The following is a 6005-nucleotide window of genomic DNA, read 5'->3' on the forward strand; positions in this document are numbered from 1 at the left end:
GCCGATTATGCTAACTATATTGTTGGAAGAGTACTCCCTCCAAATTTTAACCACACCCAAAGAAAGAGGTTCCTATTCGAAGTGAAGAGGTACTTTTGGGATGACCCAAACCTCTACAAGGAGTGTAGTGATGGGCTCTACCGGAGATGCATCCCTCAATAGGAAGTCCAAGGAATCTTGGAAGGGTGTCACTCATCACCCTACGGTGGGCACCATGGAGCAAGAAGGACCATTGCAAAAATTCTTCAATCGGGATTCTATTGGCCTACAATGTTTCAAGACACAAGAGAATTCATCATTAATTGCGATGCTTGTCAAAGAATGGGGAATATCTCTTGGAGGAACGAAATGCCACAAAGGGGCATTCTAGAGGTGGAGATCTTCGATGTTTGGGGGATCGATTACCAAGGTCCCTTTGTGACATCCAATGGGAATAAGTACATCCTTGTGGCCGTAGACTACGTCTCAAAGTTGGTGGAGGCAACTGCCACTCCAAATGATGATGCAAAAACGGCCACCAAGCTCTTCAAGAAAATAATCTTCCCAAGATTTGGAGTTCCTAGAGCAATCATAAGTGATGGAGGAACGCATTGTCAGGAGAAGAAACTTGCATCCCTTTTGACCAAGTATGGTGTTCAACATAGAACCGGCTTGGGATATCATCCTCAAACAAGCGGTCAAGTTGAAGTTTCAAATAGAGAGATCAAGCAAATCCTTGAGAATGTTGTGAACAAGACCCGAAAAGATTGGAGCACAAAGCTTGATGATGCTCTTTGGGCTTATAGGACGGCCTATAAGACTCCCATAGGAGCCTCCCCTTACAAGCTTGTCTGTGGAATAGCATGTCACTTGCCAATCAAATTGGAGTACAAAGCTTTTTGGGCAATCCGAGCTCTTAATCTCGATCTCAAATTGAGTGGTCAAAAGAGGATGATTCAAATTCAAGAGTTGGAGGAATTCCGACTACAATCCTATGAGAATGCCAAGATCTACAAAGAAAAGACGAAATTGCTCCATGACAAAAGGATTAGACAAAAGGCCTTGCACAAAGGGGACAAAGTCCTTCTATTCAATTCCCGCTACCGACTTTTTCCGGGAAAGTTGAACTCTAGATGGATGGGTCCCTATGTGATAACCGAAGTTGGAAAATATGGAGATTTTGAACTAAAGGCAGAAGATGGAAGCAAGTTCAAAGTCAATGGTCAAAGGTTGAAGCCATATTATGAAGGAGCGTTTATTGGAGAGGTCGAGGTCACCTACTTCGGGCCTCCTCATCCTTGAAAGAACAATCAAAGGGAGAGTTTGGTGGAGTCCTCCCTAAACCACCACTTGTAAATATACTAACTCTCTAACTTGTATTTATAATTTTATTGCATTTCTTTAATAATAAACATAAACTCTTTTCATGAAAGTAAGTGAGGGACGGTCACTAACGAATTTTGAATGAAGGAAGGAACTAATATTCAAGTGTGGGGAAGCATTTTAGAAAGGAAAGGAAGTCAAAGGAAGAATTCTGAACACGTGCGTGTTCCCTGGAATCCGGCCGTCTTGCTGGAATCCGGCCATCCTGGGAAGAATCCGTCCGTCCTTCTAAACTGAGAAATTGAAAATTTTGGGACTGTAGAAGAATCCGAGCGTCTCAGAAGGGAAGACGCCCGTCCTGAAGAATCCGCCCGTCTTTGCAGAAAGACGGCCGTCTTTCTACCTGTGCATTTCAAGAAAATTCCCTGGAAAGGAATCCGCCCGTCTTCAGCAGAAGCCGCCCGTCCCGCAATTGAAGAATCCGAGCGTCTTAGGCTCGGGACGCCCGTCTTTGTGGCGTCAATTTTTGGAAAGATGAATGTGACAGAATCCGGCCGTCTTCACTTGAAGTCGCCCGTCCCGATAAGCTGGAATCCGAGCGTCTTACCTCGAATCCGCCCGTCTTCCTGCGGTAATTCGGCCCGACTTTTCTTAATTTAATTACACCCCACCACACAATTTGTGACACATCACCCTTCATTCCACTTGTATTATAAAAACCCACCTCCTTATGACTCCAAAGCACATCCAAATCACTCTTTTACCCCACAAAATAAAAAAGCCCCAAATTGCTAGGGTTTCAAAGGCAACACTCAATCCACAAGGAGCATCTTTATTCTTTAACAAATCAAAAGTCCCAGCTCAAAAATCAAGGTATGGCACCAAGGATATCTTCTTTTAGGAATGGGAGGAGACCAAGGATGAGGGGAAGTTCTTCTACCTCCCATGTTAACACATTAAGAAGGGAGCATGAAGAAATAGTGGATCTTACTAAACTTGATGATTTCTCAAATGTTGAGTTTATCAATGATGTGCAAAGACTAGTCTTCCACCGGCTTCTAAGTAAGAACATTCTCCCTACTAAGTTTTTATGTCATGATACCTTGAGGAAACTTGGGATTTATCACCAAGTGGAAGCTCTCTTTGAAGTATTTGGTCTCTCTACCCTCTTCCACGTGTATGAGCAAACTTATCGATCCCTTGTGCTTGAGTTTTTGAGCTTTTTGAAGATTACAACCTTGAACAAAACAATTTGCATATAATTTAGGTTGGAAAATGTTTCAAGGATGATGACCCTTGTAGAATTCGCAAATGTGCTTGGACTCGATGTTTCGCCTACCCGGACATCGAAGCCAAAAAAATACAGTGTTGAACCTTTGTGGAGGGCCATGACCGGCCGGGATTTCATACACAACAAGGAATGTCTCGCTTTTCATATTCAAAATCCGATCTTGAGACTTACTTATCGATTCCTCTCGGGCACCCTCTTTGCTCGCCGAGATCCAGCGATCGTGAACCAACTACACCTTGTGTTTATGGAATCCTACCTCAATATTCAAGGAAGAAATGTTTACCACTTCAATGAACCTCTAGTGCTAATCGAGAAATGGGCAAAGTTTAGGAATGGTGATGATGATGGGATGAAAGACATTGTAAATGGAGGACTCATTACTAGGCTTGCGAAGCATTTCAATCCGAGATTCAATGAGAATAATGAGTATGCTCCTCTTTGGGGAAACACGAGGATAAATGAAGATCTTCTTCTCATTCATCATCATTGGATAACCCTTGAGGGGGTTGAAAAGCGAATCAAATGGATAACGAAAGGAAGTGATCCGATTTTTCTACCAATGACCGGCCTACCACGGATTTCCCCGAGAAGAGGACCTTTGTCTCCAATACCATCCTACCTCATCCCTCCAAACCCAACCCAACCAAGACAAGCACCACCACCTCCAAATCAATAACAACAACAAAAGCAACAATCTCAAGATGAGAAGATCAAAGTGCCTCCCTACCCATTTCCTTATCAACCGTATAACCATCCCAACCCCTTCATCCTCCCCCGTGACGACTTTGTCACGGGAATTCTACAAGATTTGCACTACCGCCAATACGAAACCAACATGGACAATTACTATGCACTCTATCCTCAATACAACGATATGGTTCAAAAAGGAAAGATTAGTGAGGAAGGAGCATTTCCCTCATGGGCACAAATGGACTTACTCTTCCCCAATTCGGAGAGGGCAAATGAAGGGGCAAACGGGAGACAAGAGGAGGGGAGCAACAATTCTTGCGGAGGGGACACGGTGGAGCTTGAAAGTGAAGAGGACGAGTTCATGGACCCGAATATGAGTGATGCATCAAAGGAGATATGGGATAGTGATCTAGAAGGAGATGATGCCGATCTCTAGAGGATTACTTCATAGCTAGGTGGAGCGGGCGAGAGGCACCCATCACAAGCTTAAGTGAAGTTTCCTCATCTCCTCTCTTTAAGTTTCAATTTTCATGAAAAGAAGTTTGTGTTTTGTTAACTTGTTTATTTATTTATCTTGATCATGATTGGAGTAGTCCTAGCAACATAGAGGACTAACACCTCGGCCCCATTGAGGTGTTCTTATTTCATTGTTCCCACTTTTGAAAATCCAAAATGACAAATTTAGTTTCAAGCATTGCATTGTGTGTGCATGAACTACACCCAACCTTAGTACATTAGAAATAATGTCTAACTCGGTTTGGGGAAGTACATACATACACAACGGGAGGTAATCTAAATTATCCTCTCCGTCATAAACAAAAACTCATGCATCATGTAGTGTAGATTAGTGTAGCTTGCATTTAGTGTAGAATTCATGCATCATGCTTGCATGATTTCCCATCATTTTGGCCATTGAGGACAATGCCCATATTAGTGTGGGGAATTTTAACTTAAATTTTATTCAAAAATCCAAAAAAATTGAAAAATTTTGAAACAAAAAAACCATAAAAATTTGAAAAATTGAAAAACCAAAAACAAGTTTATTTCCTTTGTAGTGTAGTCATGTATATATTGTTGTATATATTGTGTTTGTTTTACCCTTGTTCACATTGATCGACTACGCCACATCCGAGACATGCGGATATTGAAGACCGCATGGTATGATCTTTCCAATCTCCTTTTTCCTCTTTATGTTAATGACTATGTGGCTTTATTTTTATTGATGCGGTAAAACAATGTGAACTTAGGACTTGCATCTAGTTTATATGTCATATTAGTTGGTAGAATCATTTGCATTAGGATGTTTATATGCTAGTTGCATCATGGCATGTAGTTGCATGTTAGAAAAATTTTGCGAAACCGTCTACTTGAGAAGCTTGACAAGTGTATATAGGCCCTAGTAGATGCTTTTTCTTCTTAAGACTTTGCTTGTTAGAATACTTGTAAAACACCCTAGGATGTGTCATGCTAGTATCCTTTGACCCATGGATTAAGGCCTAGTCAAGAGTACCTTGTGGTGTGATAACTCCTTGGCTACCGTTTATTCCAAGGTGACCCTTGAAACCATGCATCAATTCATCATCCATGTTCTACCATATATTTTGTCATCAAAGGGAATGGGCACAAAAAGAAATCAATTTGAGTTCATTGAAATGAAAAGTGAAAGAAAGTTTGCAAAAAAAAAAAAAAATGCATCAAATGAAAAGAGGAGCAAAAATAGAACTCCTATGCTTCAAATATAAGCCACCCTCACTACATATGAGGTGACTTTGAAAATGTTCAAAAGAAATGCAAAGAAAAGTTGAAAGTTGTCAAGTGTTGAAATGCCAAAAATCAAAAAGAAATGGCAAGAAAGTGTTCTCAAATGTTATATGCCACATGAAATTGGGGGGAAAAACAAAAATGAAAGCAAACTCCCAAAGTGAAACTCAAATATCTATCGATCCCTTTATCCATCGTATCCATTTTTGTGCATGGTAGAGAGGGGACGACCCTTCTTCTTGTCTAGGCAAGAGGGGGAATTCCGCGATCCTCCAGTGTTTCTAACACCATAGGGAGTCTACTCTTGACAAAAGCATTTAACGATTGAGGACAAAGGTACCCTAGCTTGACACAACTTGGAGGTGATTTATTGGTATCCTTCTAGGCTTAGTAGTTTGAAGAAATTGCATCTATGAAGGAGTGCGTACCCTTGAATTGCTTCCCTTGTAGATAATTTCCGCCACTTAGATTAGGAAAGTGGCTATTCTTTTGTAGATGCATCCATTACTTGTTTTGTGTGCTTTAATGCTTGGATGTGTCGCCATTTTGGCAAGACCCACCTTGCCTTGCAAGAAGGCATCCTACCTCATGGTTGTCTTGTTGTGAGTTGAAGGGGCAGAGTGAGACCCGCTAACTATCTCATATCGGCTATGTTATTAGGTTAGTTTAAATAATGGTCCTAGTCTTTGTCACCTCTTTACTCGGGACGAGCAAAGGTTCAGCTTGGGGATATTTGATGTGACCATAATTAAAGCATATTTAGTCCCCAAATTAGCCTTGTTCCCATGATTTTTAGTGCATATTTGGGTCATTTATTGTCTTTAGTTCTTTGTTTTGCATATTCTTTGAGGTTTTGTGTCCTTGGTAGGAAAGGAGTGCAAACCTTGCATTTTCATGGCAAAACGAGACTAAATTGATTGAATTCAATGACCAAGCATCAAGGAGAGACAACATTAGAAGG

This window comes from Silene latifolia, chromosome X (genome assembly GCF_048544455.1).
Source record: "Silene latifolia isolate original U9 population chromosome X, ASM4854445v1, whole genome shotgun sequence".
In the NCBI taxonomy this organism is placed as follows: domain Eukaryota; kingdom Viridiplantae; phylum Streptophyta; class Magnoliopsida; order Caryophyllales; family Caryophyllaceae; genus Silene; species Silene latifolia.